At 42.7% G+C, this 21,598-nt stretch overlaps 1 long non-coding RNA gene across 2 annotated transcripts in view; it reads left to right on the top strand.

Annotated features, from left to right (window-relative positions):
* LOC117353882 overlaps positions 1-21,598 on the top strand; it is an 81,451-nt gene that overhangs the window by 42,081 nt on the left and 17,772 nt on the right. Inside the window, exon 4 of one of the 2 annotated variants that reach the window (XR_004538056.1) lies at positions 10,159-10,288. This is a non-coding gene — a long non-coding RNA (uncharacterized LOC117353882). Of the gene's footprint in view, positions 1-10,152; positions 10,289-21,598 lie in introns of both variants that reach the window. The other variant, XR_004538057.1, reaches the window with a different exon arrangement.

Below are 21,598 nucleotides of genomic sequence, written 5' to 3'. Positions count from 1 at the left end.
CCCAAAAAAAAAAAAGAATCCAAGTGATATTTGAAACTTAGTGCAATGTTCATGGGGGATGAAATGTTCCTAGATTTTGTCAATGTGCACAGTTAGAATACTGCCTTTTGTAGGTGAGGATGGTAATTGTGATGAATTTGGAGAAAAATAAGCTGCTTCCACATAACTTTCAGCAGCTATGAACAAACACGTATTTAGAGTTGTATGTGTGGGTAGAGTACTTTGATGTGTAAATGAATTCAAGAGCCTGTGTGAATAATATCTGTGTGAGATATGAAAGTTTGATTGAACTAATGCAAGCTTGGCATAGTTGCTACTGTTGCCTGTCTCCAGCTGTTAGAAATATTGGGTCTTCCCTGTACATGCAGGGTTTATATTGATTTCAAGAAAACTAGATGTAAATATTGAGGTTTCTTATTGGAAGACCTATTTGATATCCCCAATCACAAGACTAAATCGAGCATAATGGTGATGCTATCTATCATAGTTGAAGATTTTGAAGTAGTTGTGGCAGTGCAAAGAGAACATTATTTAATTCTTATCTCCACACAAAAGTTAATTTAGATATTTAAGGAACTATTTTATTTGCAAAGATCACATAAGTTGAGAGGCTAGGTAGGGTACATGTGAAGAACTTAATTTAAGAGTTAATACTTTGGAAATCTCTCAGATTACTCAGCTTAGATTAACAAAGAGACAATTTTGAACATGCTAATAAAAATAAGAAATGATTGTTTTGGCAGCTTAAAAGGATGGTGATTGGAAGAACTCTGAGTAAGAACCCTAAGAGATAGCTCAAAAACAGAAGTATTATAATTTACTAGAAAGTGCACATAAATCTCTCACCTTGCCTTTTCGCATGTGAATTACCCAAGTCTGATGATGGTGTGAGGCAAATGGCTAGTAGATTTTCAAAAAGACAATCTATTTAAGTAGTGTGAAGGCTTTGACACCACACAAATCTATTAGCAGGTATAAGGCTAGATTCACTAACCTGTCCGGTCATGACCGATCCGTGTCCGATCTGGGCAGGTCCAATGGATTTTTCAACCAGTAATATTCAAATGGGGGCAATTGGAGGAATTCCCCCATCTGCTGGCATGGATCGCTAGTGTGCGATCCCAACGCATGCACAGACCATCTGTATATGCGTCTAAGACCCGTCCGAGCCACAATTTTTTAAAAAATTTTCCAATTTTCTTTCCCTGTGTACCATTAGTGCAAACAATCGTTTGTTTGATCGTGTATTTCTTTTGGCATGCAAGTACAATTTGTGCCATTGGAGACAGCTATAGGCCCCATCAGTGACAGAATGGCAGAACACTGTCTATGTCTTGCTGCGTATGGAACACTTGGATGTTAAATGGGCGTATCCTGCTGTGTGGTGGCGGTTTGTTCAGATTTGGGCACCTGTTAGGAATAATATGCCTCCAAGAGCTCGTAGTTATGTTGAATATGTAATGTGGGTGGGGGTTGACTGTTTGTTGTATTTGTGACTTTGGGCTAGATTCACTAAACCTACCGATCCTGTAGCAATCATTCCCCAACCCCAATTCACTAAACTGCTGCCCGATAAATCTCCTATCCGATCCGATCCACCCATGCAAATGAGTAAAACTAACAATTGCTTGGCTATTTTGAATTGGGTTTTATTATCCTAAAACCCAACTGCTGCAGACCTGAGGCCTGAGCCACCTGAGCCAATCAGGGACTTCCTTAGGGAGGAGCCACAGAAGTCAGCCTGTAGTTTCCTATTTTTCCTTACTTCCACTTTTGTGGAAAGGGACCACATCCACCCTTCTCCAATGTTCCAGTACCACTCTTGACTCTAGAGAAGCATTGAAAAGATCAGCCATCGAACCGCCACAACTTCCCTAAATTCTCTCAGTACCCTCGGGTGTATACCATCTGGCACCATCGCTTTATCCACCTTTAGTTTATCGAGCTCCTAACGAACACAATCCTCTGAAAATCGATCAGGGTCTAACACACCTCCAGCCCTATTTGCTTTTGTTTTCTGCAGTCCCGGGATGGAGGGGATTCCTCGCGGGGACAGGTGGGGATGGAGGGGATTCCTCGTGGGGACGGAGGGGATTCTGGCGGGGATGGGTGAGACTTCTGTCTATTTTGTAGTTTATGAAAGCTAATCTCATTTCACAGATCAACACATCATTTTCTTCAGAGTTAATGTTGGGTGGGTTTTGTAGTATTTTTCATGCTGATTTCAAACCTGTGTTTAGTTTTTCACTAGTATATCACATTTTTGTAATGAGGCTCATTATATATTATTATAATCGTTATTCGGGTGATATATCATGAATTTATAGGATAAATGTATATGGAGGGTTAACGAGTTGTCTTTGGTTTTTTATGCTACAGATATTATTTACGGTGATTAATATCAGTCTTTATCTTGCCAAGACATTGTACTAATCATCCAGATAGTTTCTGTTATGTCTGTAGTTCATTCAAGACGAAAGAACGTCGCCCAATTACTATAGATCTGGAGAAGGTATACAAATTGTAATTTGGCTGTCCACTGGGTAACCAGGATAACCTATCATCTGTACCAGTTGTTCTAACGGACTTCGTGACTGGTTCAATCGACAGAACATTTTCACTAGGACATTCAGTTAATGGAGCATTGCTACCAAAGTTTCTGCAATGAGAGCATGATGGCTGACTACTGCTGAATGTTGTGCCATGACAATCCAGACACAACTCACAAAAAGAAATTATATTCTAAGCGTTTTTGAAGAAATATTGGTTGCTAAGTGACACGGTCCAGTATAATTATGCTATGCTGTGTGCTTATTTGACTTTGGACTGGAGATACTGCAACATTTCTTTAAGTTGATGCTGCAGTTCTTAAACCCCTACATGCTAAAACGCAATAAACTAACATTAGTCATAACTTTAAAAGTTTACGCAACTGAAAAAAACTAATAACAGATCTGGAATCAGCATGAAAAACTAATTTAGAAAAATGAGCTATATAGTCAGATGATTCCCCCCCCAATTTGTTGCCTTGTGTTTTCCTTACCTTCTCAGCTACTGCTTTTGAAAACTGAAGTAGTTTTCTTTTCTGCTTACTTTTACTTTTTTTTTCTTTTACAAAATTGTGCGTTGCTCTTACAACAGCTCCTTTCAGTTTTGTTCATTGCTTTCCTACTTAGAACATAAGAACTGCCATCTCCGGATCAAATCTTCGGTCCATCGAGTCCGGTGATCTGCACACGCGTAGGCCCAGCCAGGTGTACACCTGGCATAATTTTAGTCACCCATATCCCTCTATGCCTCTTGTAAGGAAATGTGCATTGTTTGCTTTTAATTCTGCAATAACCTCCTCTGGGAGAGCATTCCAGGTGTCTACCACTCGTTGCGTGAAGCAGAACTTCCTGATATTTGTCCTGGGCTTGTCCCCCCTTAGCTTCAGTCCATGTCCTCTTGTCCGTGTCACATTGGACATTGTAAATAATTTTTTTTCCTGCTCTATTTTGTTGATTCCTTTCAGTATTTTGAAAGTCTTGATCATATCCCCTCACAGTCTCCTTTTCTCAAGGGAGAACAATCCCAGTCTCTTAAGTCGTTCCTCGTATTCCAAGTTCTCCATCCAGACAATTCCTTGATGTAATCCCCCATCTGAACAAAGTTAGTTTTTTAAAAGTCTAGAACCTTTACTTTTGAATGAGTCCTCTCTACACCCGTGTTAATATTAAAACAAACCATGCAGTAATCACTGGATGCCAGATGATCACCCACTGTAATATCAGAAACACTTTTCCTGTTTGTAAGTACTAACGGCAGATTCACTAAGCAAACCGATCGCGACTGATTGTTCCCCGACCTGATTCACTAACCTTCCTCCTGATCCGATCAGCACCCGATCCGAAATGCACATGCAAATGAGGGAAATGGCATACAAATTTTGAAAGGCAGCGATTCACTAAACAATTTCCCCAACACTGATTGGGCTCGCCAATCAGAAAAGAAGCGACTGCTGAAGACCAGTCACTTCTATCCTTGCCGACTCTCCTGCCCTTTAAAACCACAGGCTTGCAATGCTTTTAGCAGAATATATAAAAAAGGAAGGGTGGTGAGCAGAGGGGATTTGGGTTATGAGTTGAAGGATCTCTCAAAAAGGTGGGTTTTCAGCCTACTTTTGAACAAGGGAAGGGGCATGGTGGATAGACTCAGGTAATTCCAGGCATACAGGGTGACAAGATGAAAAGAATGAAGTCTGGAACTGGAAGTAGAGGAGATAGGTACAGATAAAAGCAATTTGTCTAAGGAACAGTTCTTGGGGAGATTTATAAGGATATAAGAGAGGAGAGATACTGAGGGACTATGGAGTGAATACACTTGTAGGTTGGTAATAGGAGTTTGAACTGTATGCGAAGGCGGATAAGAAGCCAGTGAAATGATTCAAGGAGAGGGGTGAGGTAAGTGTATTCTCTGCCTGTAGTTCAGCATTGCCCTTTTGTATCACTCTCCCTGTCCCTGTTTCTTCCATGCCCAGTATCCCTTCTTTCTGTATCTGTCCATCCCCATATCCAGCTTCTTCTTTCTCTTTTCCTTTCATCCTGTACCTCCTACCCTAGTATCAGCATTTCTCCCTCTCCCCCCTGCTACATCTGCCCCCCCACCCCTCTTGCTAACACCCTGAATCACTTCCCCTGCCTTACTGGCCTAGAATCTCTTTCTCCCTTCCCACCCTCTTTTCTAGTCTGGAAAACTCTATCTTCCTCTCTCTACCCTCTCCCACTTGTGGATCCAGCATCCATGTCCCCTCCTCACCTCTCACACTCTGTGTCCACTCCCTGTGGTCTGGCATCCCTCTCTCCTCTGGCCAAGCATTTCTTCCTCCCTAGCCTCCCCCTTTCCTCCACTTGTGGGTCCAGCATCTATGTCCCCTCCCCTCCTTCCCCACATGGGTTCCCATTACATTCACCCCGAAGGTCTGGCTTCTCTCTTTCTGTGGATCCAACAAGGCATCACTTTTCCCCCTGTGGTCCTCCCAAAGCAGAAGTGGCAGTTGGCCAGCAGAGGCAGTATCATGAATAGGCTGCTTGCAACCAGCCCTGTCAAGGCCTTTCCTCTGCTACTGTCATCTGTCTGTAATCCTGTAGACAGACAATAGAAGCAGAGGAAAGGCCCTGGCTGGGCCAGTTGCAAGCAGCCTGTTCACAACGCTGCCACTTTGGGAGGAAAGGAGATGCCTTGCTGGATCCACATGGTGGGGTTTGGGGGGAGAGAGAGGCCAGACCTGGGGAGGGTGGGTCAGAAAGGGCATGGCTGGACCGCAAGGTCCCTGAGAGCATAAGGCCCTGTGCCCCTGCCTAAGACCAGTCCAGCCTCCACTGGATCGGTAGCATGGAATATTGATACTCCTTGGGTTTTAGCCAGGTACTAAGTGACCTGGATTGGCCACCGTGAGAATAGTCTACTGGGCTTTATGGACCATTGGTCTGATCCAGTAAGGCTATTATTATGTTCTTATGATAGTGGCAGAGTAGTTGTATATATTTTTAGTCTGATGCTATCCATACAGGGGGGAGTTTTATAAAAGTTTTCATGCATAAAAAGAGCTTTTATGAAATCACCTCATAAGTCAAAGTTACTCTCATATATAGAAACATAGAAAAAAGCATATATAGGTGTGTGTTAACTTGATATACTGCTTTTCTTGTTGCACCTAGCAAAGCTGTTTGCATTATAAACATTCAGAGAAGAAAAGAATGCCACTAGATAAAAGGTAAAAACAAGGAAACACATTGAGATACTGTTCTACAATATGCTGACCACTGCCAGCTATGGAAGCTAAATATTAAGAAAGAATAAACTGGTTTAGGGAATTTTAAATCTGAAAGGCTCAAATGTCTTGCCATAGTATGATAAGCCTAAAGAAAAAAAGATAGGTTTTACTGCAGTTTTAAATATGAGAAAAGAAGGCTCAAATCGTAGGGTCAGTGGGTGTTGTGTGTGCCATAGGAAGGTTGTAACAAAATTAAAAGTGGTCCATCAAGTCCAGTGGCCCCTTCTCATGGTGGCCAATCCAGGTCACTAGTACTTGGCAAAAACTCAGAGTAGCAACATATCATGCTACCAATCCAGGGCAAGCAGTGGCTTCCTCTATGTCTTTCTCAATAACTATGGACTTTTTCTCCAGAAAATTGTGCAAACTTTTCTTAAAACCAGCTTTGTTATTCGCTCTTACCACAAGCTCTTGCAACGCATTCCAGAGCCGGTATTAAGACAGTGAGCATGAGCTAGGACCTAACAGATAGAGGAAAAGTCTTTTTTTATTTATTTTGTTTACACCACAGTGCTGGCTTAGGGTTGGAGAGGGCAAAGGGGTGGGGGTGGGGGGAAAGGCTATAAAATAAACCCGCCAGGATGTTTTGAAAAAAAAAAAAAAAAGCCCGATTGGACGTGAAAATCAAATCAAATAATCAATTCAATAGGCCAAATCCAATCAAAATTTTTTCCCTGAATTGGGCTGCGATATTAGTGCTGCTTGCCTCAGGTCAGGTCTTTCAAGGTGTCCATTTCTCCTATACTTTCTTTTAAAACCAAGAACAATTAATGATTTCTCCACCACATAAAATACTGTAAGTCAATCAACAGTACAAATTTGATCACTGTACACAACTTTATGAAGCTGATTAGTTTAAAAAAAGGTCCGACATCTAAACGTCAGCCTACTGAATTGTCCACTACTATTCACCAAGCACCAGAGACACCACAGTTACATTTCCCATATTCTAGCCTTCAAGCAGATGACAATTCCTTATGAATGTACAGTCACTATTAGTCAGCTGTGAATGGTTGTGGGAGATCCTGGCCTGGTTTTCCAGGAACCCCCTTGTTCACCTTCACACAAACACTTAAGTAAATACGGTTGGAAAGTATAAGGGAAAACTTTTACTTATACACTCTTTTGAGCCTGTTCACTCACATGCTCAGGGAAAGTAGTTTCTCTATGCAAATACAGTCCCAGCTAGACTCATGAACATATTCCACAATTCTCAGAATAATAAGATGGGCTTACCTCAGCCACTCTGCTTTCACTCTCCCCTCATAAGAATTAGTCTATTTCCAGAGCTCTGTATCAGCTCGTGAACTCTTTCTTAGGGACTCCTTTCACAAGAACTCTCCTGGAGAGTGTTTCTTGAGGCTTATATCAGCCTCTAGATTTGGAAGCCTCCTCTTACTCTGGGACCTCCCTAAATGAATCTTAAACTGGAAAAGATATACTCATGTCTGCCATCAGCTCTTCAATCTCTTCTCAGTTCAGCCCTAAGCTGCTGAGCCCAGTGCATCATAAGAACATAAGAATTGCCGCTGCTGGGTCAGATCCGGGGTCCATCATGCCCAGCAGTCTGCTCACGCGGCAGCCCTCTGGTCAAAGACCAGCGCCCTAACTGAGACTAGACCTACCTGCGTACATTCTGGTTCAGCAGGAACTTGTCTAACTTTGTCTTCAAGTTTCAAGTTTCTTAGGTGTTTATATACCGCCTATCAAGGTTATCTAAGCGGTTTTTACAATCAGGTACTCAAGCATTTTCCCTATCTGTCCCGGTGGGCTCACAATCTATCTAACGTACCTGGGGCTATGGAGGACTGAGTGACTTGCCCAGGGTCACAAGGAGCAGCGCGGGGTTTGAACCCACAACCCCAGGGTGCTGAGTCTGTAGCTCCAACCACTGCGCCACACACTCCTCCTAATCCCTGGAGGGTGTTTTCCCCTATGACAGATTCCGGCAGAGTGTTCCAGTTTTCTACCACTCTCTGGGTGAAGAACAACTTCCTTATGTTCGTACGGAATCTATCCCCTTTCAATTTTAGAGGGTGCCCTCTCGTTCTCCCTACCTCGGAGAGGGTGAACAACCTGTCCTTATCTACTACGTCTATTCCCTTTAGTACCTTGAATGTTTCGATCATGTCCCCTCTCAATCTCCTCTGTTCGAGGGAGAAGAGGCCCAGTTTCTCTAATCTTTCGCTGTACTGCAATTCCTCCAGCCCCTTAACCATCTTAGTCGCTCTTCTCTGGGTGTTGTAGTTCTAGCTCTCTCTGATTAGCGCCCCTGCTGCCTGTTGATATAATATCATCATTATTGAGGGAGAATCTCTCTTTCACAGTGGTCAATGAAGTTAAAATAAAAATCTGACCATACTGTACATGTAAATGTTGTACTATCTTCAGTTTTTCAAGGACAACCTGTTTGAGGACAAAGTATTAAAACACTGCAAGCCCTTAGCCTGAGGGCCTTAAATATTTTAAACATATATGCTGCTAAATCTTTTTGGTAGCATTTCCTGGAAAAAGTGCTGAAGATTGCTGAAGTGAACACAGTGTGTAAATATACAACAAATCTTGTTTTGTTCACAAAGGCTGACAACAGATTTCTGGAAGGTGCGTGTGTTTTACTGGAAGGTGATACAGAGTGCAGTTAACTTGTTCACTGACCTTGGCATCCCAACTTTTATATTTGGAATCCTAGTTGCACCTTGAGTTTCAGGATATGTCTTGAAAAACAGTGAGGAATTTGAATGACCAGGATTATTATTCGTCTACATATTCTAGAAATACTGATGAACAACTTTCATCCTTTTAAAAATGTTTTGTTTTACATCCATGCCATATCATTCAGGACATCTCGGGGAATCCAAATTAATATCATGGGGTACTTTCTTGGCAGTCCACATATGAGGGGGTGCTGAAAAGTTCTCAACCCAACAGACTTCCTAAATTCTGAGCATTATTTTGCCACTGTAACTGAAGAGAGTGTTATTTTATTTTGCAAAGTGCCAATTTGCAGAATTGTAATGCTATGTTTTGACATTGTTTCAGATCAAACATTTTCAAATGTGGAACTCCAAGCTGTCGTGAAGTTCCTATTCCTGTAGAAAACTCCAAAGGAAATCCAAGAATGTATGATGCAAACATTGAGTAACAAATGCCCATCATACATCACAGTGAAGAAGTAGTGTGCAAACTTTCAGCATGGAGATTTTGAGACTAAAGATGCAGCAAGGTCAAGGAGGCCTCAGTGTCAACTCCTGAGATTGTTGACCATGTCCATGACCTGATTTTGGCAGATCGGCTAAAACAATTGCTGAGACACTACAGATATCCAGGCAATGTATTGGGTGTATTAATCCACGAGCAGCTGGGTATGCAGAAACTGTCAGCCAAGTGGGTGTCCAAATGTTTAAATGATGTCAAGTGGACACTTCCAGGTTGATTTTGCAGCATTTTCAGCAAGCTGGTGCCAGCTTTTTGTAACTAGTTACTGTTGATGAAACATGGTTATACAACTATGATCCTGAGAGAAAACAGTGGCCAAGGAAATTCAAGACCCAAAAGTCAGCAGGAAAGGTCATGGCCACAGTGAACTTAAGTGACCGCCTCCAAATAGGACCTTCAATGTACTTCAGATGACAGGTGTCAAGTGGTTGAAGGGAGTTTTCATCAGCTGGGTGAAAACAACTTTGAGATTCCATGAAACCGTGGGAAGTTGGAAGCCCCTCGTGTAGTGAAGGCTGGGAAAAGATAGACTACCTCTATATCATGCTCAGCTAGTCAGGTTTTTAGATGTCCATAATGAATATGTATGAGATAAATTTGCATGCACTACCTCCAATGTATGCAAATCTAACTCATGCATATTCATTGTGGACATCCTGAAAACCTGTCTGGGTATTCCCGAGGACTGAGTTAAGAACTACTGCTTTACACAGTGATAAGCTCCAATTGCACTGAGTTGGTCCTTTACAGAGTTTAGATCAGACTCAAAAAGGTGTAGAAGATATTCACACAGTTTTTGTGCAGGACAGGCCTTGCCCTCATAAAAGACAACACTTGAAGCCATATCATCATCTAGTGGAATCTCTCCTGCAGGCAAGCAAAACTCTGTAGACACCCTCAGGTAAGTGGAAGGAATTGACCTCTAACTTCTCAATAACCGAGCCATAAATGCTAGGGACTCAATTTTGGGATGCAAAAGGGATCCCATGTTCTGAATGATGAAGGTCAGGAAACATTCCAGTCTCCACAGGTCCTGACAAGCTAGCTCCAGAAGCAGGGGGAAAATATTTGCCTTGACCAGTACGAGTGATGAGTATCATATTTCCCCTGTCTTGCTTGAGTTTCAGGAGTTTTCACTACTAGAGATGTTGGAGGATATACTTGAGAAGATCCCATCCATAATCAGCGAGAAAGCATCCAAAGTCAGTCTGCTGTGTGATCTCACCTGCTGCAGTACTGGGGGACATTGAGGTTCAGGTGAGTGGTGAAGAAGTATACCATGGGGGTGCCCAATTCTCAGAAGATCTTGCAGGCTATGCCCATGTGAGGTTTATGACCTGAGTCAGCCTGTCTGCCAAACATTTGTTCTTCCCTGTCAGATAAGAGGCTCTGAGAACTTTTCATAAAATCACGATTTTCTTACATTTATCTTCACTTTCATTGTCTCACTTCATTTGCACACACTTTTAGCAGCACTAGATTCATTTTCAAAAACTTTTAGCAGTATATCTTTTGTTATTACCAGGCATGATACAAACTCCACTTGTAGCAACTATTGACCATGATGGTTTAATTTAGTTTAATTTTCAATTTTATATTAAAAGCCAAAAAAAGTAATCACTAAACCATATGCATTTTACTTTAATTTTGAATACCAAAGTAACGTTCTAGTCACATTCTTATGAGTAGTTATCCTAGGTGTTCAATTTTCATTTTTAATACTACTGTAATGTTTTAGTAAAACAATTCTTATATGAATCGCATTTTCATGCAGATACTAGGATTCTAGAGATATAACTTCTTCACAAATATGTCACCAACAATGCTTCCCTAATTTACTGCTCGCTTTTGGTCATATCCTCACATGTATCACATTTTATGCTGATACTAGGCTACTAGATATTTCCTCAAATCTGCTCGCGTCATCTTTGGGCTCGACATAGCAAATCAAATGTTGCTTACCTTATCCTTTAGTTCCATTAGATTTCTTTATAAATACGTCACCATCAAGACGTCTTTAACTATGTCATCTTTTAGTTCCATTAGACCTTTTACATTTCTTAAAATAATTATTTACATTTCTTAAATTATCAACACAATTATGAGTGACATTCCACAGTAATTGTGATTTTAATATCTCCTTTTTAATTTCTTTATATTTGCTTGTGTTACCCTGTTTCCCCGAATATATGACACTGTCTTATATTTTTAAAAACTCCAAAATATGCACAAGGTCTTATTTTCAGGGGGATGTCTTATTTTTCCATGAAGAAGAATACAGTACACATTTATTGCTGAAAAAAAGACATTTATTACCTGTATATGGTACAGGTCATCACATCTCCATATTTCCATTCTCTGTTAATTTGGTAGGTAATTGCTCTAGCATACCAAGGAAGGAGCAGAGGGGTAGTCTGTTCTGGGTATAGGCAGGGTGTGTGCATGGAGCAGGTGTGGGTCCGCAGTCCACGTGTGCCATCATTGTTCCACTGGCCCTAATTCTCTCATATCAATTTCCTGTTCCAGGGTAGGGGACCAGCAGAGCTGACACACACACACACACGTCCTGTCCCCACCCTGAAAGCCTGATGCCCCCCCCCGACTCACCCCCCCCCGCAGGACCGCTCGCACCCCCACCCCGAAGGACCGCTCGCACGCACTCCCATCCGCACCCGCACCCCCACCCTGAAGGACCGCTCGCACCCCCACAGCTTCCTGACCCCCCCATCATGTACAAGCTTATACCGGTGTCCTGCTGCTACCTCTTGGCGGTCCCGACTCCCCGACACGATCGGGGCAAGAGAGAGCTCAAGCCCTCTTGCCCCGCCGACTCCCCAACTCCCCGACAATATCGGGCCAGGAGGGAGCCCAAGTCCTCCTGGCCCTGGCGACCCCCCCCCCCCGCTAGTTGTTCGGGCCAGGAGGGAGCCCAAGTCCTCCTGGCCCTGGCGCCCGCCCCCGCTAGTTGTTCGGGCCAGGAGGGAGCCCAAACCCTCCTGGGCACGGCGACCCCCTACCCCCACCCCGCACTACATTACGGGCAGGAGGGATCCCAGGCCCTCCTGCCCTCGACGCAAACCCCCCTCCCCCCAACGACCGCCCCCCAAGAACCTCCGACCGCCCCCCCAGCCGACCCGCGACCCCCCTGGCCGACCCCCACGACACCCCCACCCCCCTTCCCCGTACCTTTCTGTAGTTGGCCGGACAGACGGGAGCCAAACCCGCCTGTCCGGCAGGCAGCCAACGACGGAATGAGGCCGGATTGGCCCATCCGTCCCAAAGCTCGCCTACTGGTGGGGCCTAAGGCGCCTGGGCCAATCAGAATAGGCCCGGGAGCCTTAGGTCCCTCCTGGGGGCGGGGCCTTGGGCGCCTGGTCGGGTTGGGCCCATGTGCCTCAGGCCCCGCCCCCAGGTGGGACCTAAGGCTCCCGGGCCTATTCTGATTGGCCCAGGCGCCTTAGGCCCCACCAGTAGGCGGAGCTTTGGGACGGATGGGCCAATCCGGCCTCATTCCGTCGTTGGCTGCCTTCCGGACAGGCAGGTTTGGTTCCCGTCTGTCCGGCCAACTACAGAAAGATACGGGGAAGGTGGGTGGGGGTGTCGTGGAGGTCGGCCAGGGGGGTCGCGGGTCGGCTGCGGGGGGCGGTCGGAGGTTCTTGGGGGGGGCAGTCGTTGGAGGGAGGGGGGTTTGCGTTGAGGGCAGGAGGGCCTGGGATCCCTCCTGCCCGTAATGTAGTGCGGGATGGGGGTAGGGGGTCGCCGTGGCCAGGAGGGTTTGGGCTCCCTCCTGGCCCGATATTGTCGGGGAGTTGGGGAGTCGGCGGGGCAAGAGGGCTTGGGCTCCCTTTTGCCCCGATAGTGTCGGGGAGTCAGGGGGGCAAGAGGGCTTGGGCTCCCTCTTGCCCCGATTGTGTCGGGGGTGCCGCGGTTGGCTGGGGCAAGAGGGCTTGAGCTCCCTCTTGCCCCGATTGTGTCGGGACCGCCAAGAGGAAGCAGCAGGACACCGGTAGGAGCTTCTACATGATGGGGGTGGTCGGGAGGCTGTGGGGGTGCTTGCCAAATAGTGCCTTATTTTCGGGGGGGGCCTTATATTTCCCAGGTGGGGAAAAAAAGGGGGGTGTCTTACTAAAGGAGGAGGTCCTATAATGGGGGAAACAAGGTATCATTGGGCCAACATATTACTAGTTTTTGCCTATGTCATCTTTCACTTCCATGAGATCTCTAAACATGTCACTACCAATGTGTCCGTATTTAACTGCTTACATTACTTAATTAACAACGCAATTTTGAGTGATGGTTCACAGTAATAGTGATTTTAATTTCTATCATAATGAATCCAGAAACAACTTAACCAATGCCATTTGGATTTGCACATTTAAAAATGGTAAAGGTTTGTTACTTCTTTATTTTTAGATAGACTCCTAATAAGATTGAATGTCGTACCAATGAGCACAGCTCTAGGATTGAGCAGGTGTGTGGTGTTCCTAGTATTTAAATCTTTAGGTTTGTTCAAGTAGTTTTTATAACATCATTGGCCCAAAGTTCTATTTGAATAATGGTGTTCATCACTGATTGAATCACGACAGTCTTTCAATATATTGGCAAAAATTTAAATGTAGATATTACACTTCTCCCTCTGTATTCGCTGTGATAGGGGATTAACAGACCTGCAAAAACAGAAAAACCGTAAAAAACTTTTTCATATGTTATTCGCTGTTTTTATTAAAAACCATCGTGAATATGGTGAAACCGTGAATAAAATGGTGGGAAACCTGGCCTGTTCCTGAAGGAGAGGCAAAACATGGTGAAGAAAGTGCTGGGAATCAGTGATTTTCTATGTAAACGCTTGAAATCAGCGATTTCTCTATGCAAGCTGATGTAATTTGGGGGGAGGAGCCAGCAAGCTAAAAACTGCAAATAATCGAAACCACGATTGCTGAAACCATGAATACGGAGGGAGAAGTGTATAGCGTTTTGTTTCATATTGGTTAAAATTACAAATCCAATCTTAGATTAATTCAATGATTTGTATTAAGATCTACATTTACAACTACAATTTGATTCCAATTATTGGTTTCAATCAGCACTCTAGGGATGGTTTCAAGTTCCCATTAGGGTTTATGTCCACTCACCAGTAGGGGCAACTGCAGTTTCTTTTATTCGGCACTTGTACAAAATTTCAATTCATGCAGCAAACCTCAATATACATACATATGTATCTTTTTGTTTTCAGTCATATTGCTGGAACTTGTTTCTAGCCTTCATACACAGGTTTGGTTTATTATTATTTTCATGCACATTTGAGACACTTTTCTCAGTCCTTTCCACTGACTTTCTATACTTGTTCTAATCTGCATGTTTTTGGTGCTCACTGCATTATACGTTAGATGTCTTTTCACTCAGCTACTATATACTTTCAGTCACATGAGAGTCCATTTCACATTATCCACTTTTTCTAGCCTTTATAAGTAGGTTAATTCACCATTCTTATGGATGTTCACGTCATTAGAACTCACCTATCCAAATTTTGCATAAGTGATCATTCCGTCAGGACCCAAGCTTTGTATGCTTTATTTGCATGTAATTCCAAGTTGTCATTCAAGTTTGTATATATCTTTGGTTTCTGGTTAAACAGCTGAAATTCATCTTGAGTCCGTAACATCAGGACCCCTGCCGAAACACGGATCCAAATTTGGCATTTATCTTTCCAAGCTCTAAACTACCACCTGCCTAGGGTCACTTCTACAATCTTTATGGCATTTAATGGTACAAAAAGCCAACAGAGATGTGAGAGAGATGACCAGATGCGCTACATTTCCTAAGAAGAGTTTGAAACGGGGACCTTGTTGGAAGTGTCGGCATTTGGAAATGTCAGCATTCACTGTGGAGGGAATCCCAATCAGTTCAGAAGGGCCTCTACAATATACTTATGAAAAATTCAGATAAGTGTTCCAGTTGTGCTATGAACTATTTATTTTTGCCATGAACTATATATTTTTCACTTTTGAGGCTTTTCCAACATTTTTTTAAGTCACTCTAGGCAGGTGGTGATTTAGAGGAATTGTGGAGTATATAGACAATTTGTTCATGGAGATAGTTCACATGTGGCGGTGGAGCAAAATGATGTGATCTAGTGGCGACAGTGTGGCCGAATTTTGGCATGGATTTGTCATACTTTAAAGTGCCAGGATGGCACTAGATTTCACTGATATCTCCCCCCTCCACATATAAATATTAAATAAATATTAGAAAATATTCTCAAGCTTATGTTAAAAAAGTATTCTTAAGCTTGAAGTTTTTGAGCATGATTTTCGCACAATTCCTCTCAACCACCGTCCCCCTATTAGTGGGAGTTTGATTTCTTTGCGATTTGTATTACATTTTTTTCCTTTATTCCTAATTGTTGTTAGGATTACATTCTTCACTTTATAGCATCCATTGAGAAAGTTGATTTGAGTCTGGAATTGGAAATATGCCAAACGTATTGTAAAAGGTTTGGAATTGAATGGTGGTATGGCTCGAATTAGTGGGCTAAACGCCAAAAAGAAAAACACTTCCATTTTAAGGAATATGACTTTTGAGTGGATGGTTTATTTGCTGCTTTAAGAATTTCTTGAATTACTGGCTTTGAAAGATATAAAATTACAGGCTTTGAGAATTAGAACGGGAAGGTTGAAGTGTATTAGGTGGCCCTGGTGCTGAGTGAGGAGGGTCAGATGAGTTCCTAATGGTATTGGTGTGTTGATGGAAAAACAATCAAGGGTACCATGGTTGATGAGGCCTGTCTGGGGCTACCAAAATTAAGTTGGTTTAATTGTGAATCACCTTCTGAAGCACTAAGGAAATGAGAGGAATGGGAGGGAAAGCGTAAAAGAGATATGCTGTCCATGGAATATGGAAAGCATTCTGGGAGAGACTGTTGGTTGATGCGAGTTTTGAACAAAAGAGAGCACATTTATCTCTGTTGTGAAAAGATCCATTTTCAGTGTTCCCCAATGGCAAAAAATGTCTTGCACCACTGGACGAGAAAGAGACCACTTGTGAGGTAGTAGAATTTTGCTTAATTTGTCTGCTAAGTTGTTTTGGAGACCTGTTATGTAGACTGCTTGCAGGAATCCTTCTAGACTTACGGTAAAGTTCCACATTCTGTAAACTTCCAAGCAGAGGAGGCGAGATCCCATGCCTCCCTGCTTGTTTAAATAGAACCAACAACTTTGCTGTCACTGCCCCTTCTCTTTGGAATTTACTGCCTATATATCTCCGTAACGAATCAGATATAAAACAATTTAAAATAGAAATAAAAACATTTCTATTCCGAGACGCTTTTTGTTAAATGCCCTTTTTTTTTTGACAATCTTTTTAACTAACCTACTGTTTTAGCCTTTATGACTTACCTATCCTATATTTATTGTAGTTCTTCCCCATCTGTCCTTTTGTTGCCATATGTTTGTGTAAGTCACTTGTCTTCCCTGTTTTAATATGTTTAACCTGTTTTTGTGTAATTTTATTATGTTAACCGCTTAGAAATTGGATTAAGCGGTCAAACAAATCTTTAATAAACTTGAAACTTGAACACCATTACAAGATTGTCTGTGCAGATAAGTAACATCTTGTTGCGGATGAGATATTTGAATGAGATGGAGTAAAAAAAAAATTTATGGAGGTCAAGAATATTGATGTGGAAGTTTTTCTCTTCTACAGACCAAGGAGCTTGTGTTCTGTGATGATGTAAATGAGCTCTCCATCCTTTGGGTGATATGTCTGTTGCTAGAATGAGGTCCAGTGTGGGGTGACGCAAAGGTGCCCCTGCTAGCAAGTTTGCTGGGGAAAAGGCACCAATGAAGATTGTCCTTTGAGGTGTAAGCCAAATTTTGTATTGTAAGAATTGGTTGTATTGATTTCAATATTGTTTGAGTCCCCATTGAATGGGTCTCATACGTAGTGTGGCAGTTGGAGTGGCTGCTGAACATGCTACCATGTGGCCTAAAAGTTTGAGAAGAGTCCTTACTGAACATGAAGGGATCTTCAGTAAATGAAGGGATAGCTGTTGAATTTTCAAGAAACATTTGTGAGGCAGATAAGCTCTTGATGTTAGGGCATTGAGTACTGCTTCTATGAACTGTAGTATTTGAGTTGGTGTTAAATGAGATATTTTGAGATAGAGAATGAATCTCAGGGAGGAAAGGATTTCTGTTGTAGTCTGGATGGAAGTTAACAAGGTCTATCTTGATGGTGAAGAGATTAGCCAGTCATCTAAATAGGAAAAACCAAAAATTCCTTTCCTCCTGAGAAAAGCTGCTGCTACTACTTCTACTAAACATCTGGTAAATACCTTGGGCGCTGAAGAAAGGCCAAAACAGGAGGATTTTGTATTGAAAATGTTGAGTCTGAATAGTGAAGTAGAATACTGCCAGTGCTGAGGGTGGATTGGAATATGGGCATAGGCATTAGAGAATGACACGGGTCAAAATTTTCCCCATCCCCATGGGAACTCATTTTTCCATCCCATCCTAGTGAGTTCTTTTCCCATCTCTGCATCATTCCTGCAAGCTCTGTCCTCATCTGCACAAGCCTCAAACTTTAAAATCATAAGTGTTTGAGATTTGTGCGGTTCAGGCTGAGCTTACAGGAATGGGGGTGGGTCAGGGACAGCAACAAAACTTGCAGTGACAGGATGGGAAATTGAGTTCCTGAGGGGACAGGATGGGGAAAATTTTGTCCCCGTGCAGTTCTTTAATAGGCATCTTTTAAATCTAGAGATGCCACCTGTTTGAGGGAAGAAGTGGGAGAATTGTGTGAAGGGATTGCATCCTAAACTTTTCTTTTTTGATGAATAAGTTCAAATCTCTGAGGTTTAGTATGGGTCTTAGATCTCTTTTTTTTTTTGGGGGGGGAGGGGATATTAGAAAGTAACAAGAATAACACCTTTGATTCTGTTCTACTTGGGAACATGTTTGATGGCTTGATTTAAAAGAAGGGAGTGAATTTCTTGTCTAAGGATGGATACCTGGGAGGGTGGAGGAATCCAGGGTCTTGGTGGGGTAACAGGAGAGAAGTACAAAAAAATTTATTTTGTAACTGTAGTCTACTATCTTCAATACTCACTTGTTGGTTGTGATGTGGTACCAATTTTTAGAGTAGAAGCTTATTCTTTCTCCCACCAGAGAATTATAAAAAACTAGGATTGCTTTTTGGAGTACAGCTCTCCCTCACTATTCGCGATTTTTTTTTTCTTCTAAGTATCTTCTAATTTTCATTAATTGGCAGGCTGCCCGAACCTACCCTGGTGGTCTAGCGGTGATGCGGGGCAGGAGCGATCTTCCTGTGCTTCTGCCCCGTGCAGAGCTGTCATCAAAATGTTTGCCGAGTTCACATTGTAATCTTGAGACAATGGGAACTCACAGCAGCCTTTTTGATGACGACTCTGCATGGGGCAGAAGCGTAGGAAGATTGCTCCTGCCCCGCGTCACCACTAGACCACCAGGTAAGGTCCAGGGATGCAGGAGGGAGGTGGGTGTGGGTCTGAACAGGCCCAAAAACTTAATTTGCAATTTTTCCCTATTCGTGGGCCAGCTCTGCACCTAACCCCTGCAAATAACGGAGGGAGAAGTGAGAGATGTAGCTAGTTGAATTTTTCATTCCCTAGCCCTGTGACATTGAAAGGTAGATTGAGGCTGTACTCATTAAGGAGATTATCTCGAGTATAGTTGATATCTTTGTTTATAGTTCGGTATAATAATGAGGATAAAATTGATTCTTCAAAAAAGTGGAAGAGTACCTGCATTGATGAAGAGTAACTTGAGATATTGATATGGAGAGTTCTTTTATGGTTGTTGAATGATCTTTAACTTCTGTAAGTGTCTTGTATTTTATCTCCAAATAAGTTTTCTCCTTTACAAAGCAGCATCTGCTAGACAATCTTGGAGATCTTCTTAGAGTCCCGAGGCTCAAAGCCAGGCTATTCTTCTAGAAGCAATAGACACAACCACTATTCTAGAGGAGGTTTCAAAGACATCATAGGTATTGTGGATAAGGTTGAAGTTGGATTCCGCTATTTTATTCAAACAAGGAGTAGGGAGTGAAAAGACTGTGAAGCCGCTGAATCTAAAGCTTGATATAGCTGGGAGTGCTGATAACTTAAAATTTGAAGCTGATGGGCTACTATTCTGGGTGCTAACATAGCTCCCTAAAAAACTTTACGGTCAACAGAATCTAATCCTTTTTAGTCTTTCACAGGAGGATATTGAGAGGATGACTTTGAATGTTTGGCTTTATTCATAAATGCATCAAGTACAACCATGGTGTGTGGAAGTTGCAGCTTTTCAAATCCAGCTGACTGAACTTAAAATTTTGTTATCCAAATTGACATTCAGTCATACTGGAGGTATTATTTATTATTTAACACATTCACTTATTCTTATTAACCACAAAGTTGGTCTACTACAGTTATGTCATTATCAAGCACCATGTAGTTTAAGATCAATGCTGACAATTTAAGATATACTCTTACATACTTTTTTTTGATTAACAGGCACTTTAAAATCTAGCTGCTGCTTGCTTTGGATAAATCAACTTTAAAAAATTTGGTTAAAGTTTTATGTAGTCATGGATAGAACATCTTGGCATAAAATTTAAGTTATTAAGAAGCTGATTTACTAAAAAGGATAACCAGTAATAGAGGTGATCTTTTTTTATTTTTATTTAAATCAACCCCACTAAAAATAATGAAGCTGGCAGCTATTAAGTGCTAACTGGTCTTAACATAAAATAAAAGAGGTTGTGTACTTACCCTGATAAGCTCTTTTCCAGTAGATAGGTGAGAAATTCTAGACAGCTGGGTTATTTCCCCATACCCGCATGCTGCAGAAGGAATCCACTATGGATTTTTCACTCTGCCTCTGGTGTACTTCACTGTGCAGTTTAGCGCCCTCTACAGTTACTACCAAGCATCGAGGAGCACCCAGTATATGTGAAGTAGAGACACCTGTAGCAAAAGGTTAAACAAATTGTTCTCCTCAAAAGTAACTAAATAGTACCATTAACCAACACTGGCTTCAATGGAGCTCAGAAACTACTCCCCAATAAATGGAACATATATACAAAGTCTTCCAATCCCTCAAGGGCTGACAGGCATCCAAGAATCAACTTGGAGAAGCATAACAGACTGAAAACTGTAAGCAGGTGCAGGAAGGACAGGGCGGGGAGTCTAGAATGTCTCACCTATTTACTAGAAAAGAACTTATCAGGGTAAGTACATAATCTCCTTTTCCAGTGCAATAGGTGAGACATTCTAGAGAGTTGGGACGTACAAAAGCAGTCTCCCAAATAGCTAGGGTGGGCTTACTGTGCCGGCCCTTAGGACCGAGGACCCGAAAGCCGAGTCCTGACTTGCAGCTACATTCACACTGTAGAACTTGGCAAACGTGTGAAGAGAAGACCACATTGCCGCCCTGCAAATCACCTCAGGAGAGACAGATTTAGCTTTGGCCCATGAAGAAGCCACACTCCTGGTAGAATGTGCTTTGATGGAAACAGGGAACTGTTTCCCAGGAAGAATGTAGGCTGTCAAAATGGCCCTATGGATCCATCTGGAAATTGTGGCCTTGGAAGCGGTAGCACCCCATTGAACTGAATGAGTCAGCACAAACAAATGCTCAGAGACATGAAACTCATTGGTAACTTCCAAATAACACAGAAGAACTCTGTGCACATCCAGTTTCTTCAACAGGCGATCCTGTGTCCTAGAACCTGGAGACTAAAAAGGCAAGCAAATACACTTTCTTAAAAAAATGAAAAGCCCAAACCATCTTCAGCAGAAAGGAATGGTGCGAAGGGAAACTCCAGCCTCTGAAATATGGAGGAAATGGACTTAGTAAGACAAAGACTAGTTCTGACACATGTTGTGCTGAAGGAATGGCAACCAGAAAACGATTGGAGCGTCATGTCCAAGAGAGAAGCATCTCGAAAGGGCTCAAAAAGAGCCTTGGCAAGGCTAGACGGCACCAGGTTAAGGTCCCAGGAACGGCAAAGCACTTAACTGGCAGTCAGACACGAAGAGCCCCTTTCAGAAAATCAGCAACATCAGGATGAAATGTCCACAAGGACCGATGCACCCAGATCTAAAAACAAGAGAGAGGGGGGACTGGTTACTTGGACCCAAAGACAAGTCACAGAGAAGCCTTTATCTAGATCACTAGGACCCACAGAGAAGGCACAGTAATGCCTTTATCCAAAGAAGCCTGAAGAAAGGTGAGGAGCTGAATACGGATTCACCTGGTTTTGGGAGCACCAATGGTGGAAGGCCTTCCATACTTTAGCCAATACCGAGGATGACTTCTTAGACTCGAGAAGAGTATAAACACCCAAGGCAGAAATTCTCATGTTTTGTGTGCTCAAGAGCCATGCCAGAAGAGCAAAGTTACCCGGATCCTTCATGGAAACTGGCCCCTGTGTGAGAAGGTCCGGATAGGCAAGCAGCTGAAGGCTGCGACTCATGCGCAGACACAGCAAATCTGTGTACCATGGTCTGCGAGGCCAATCTGGAGCAACCACAATGATGCTGCCTGA

Source organism: Geotrypetes seraphini, chromosome 2, assembly GCF_902459505.1.
Source record: "Geotrypetes seraphini chromosome 2, aGeoSer1.1, whole genome shotgun sequence".
Taxonomy (NCBI): domain Eukaryota; kingdom Metazoa; phylum Chordata; class Amphibia; order Gymnophiona; family Dermophiidae; genus Geotrypetes; species Geotrypetes seraphini.
This window is presented reverse-complemented; position numbering and strand designations above follow the sequence as displayed.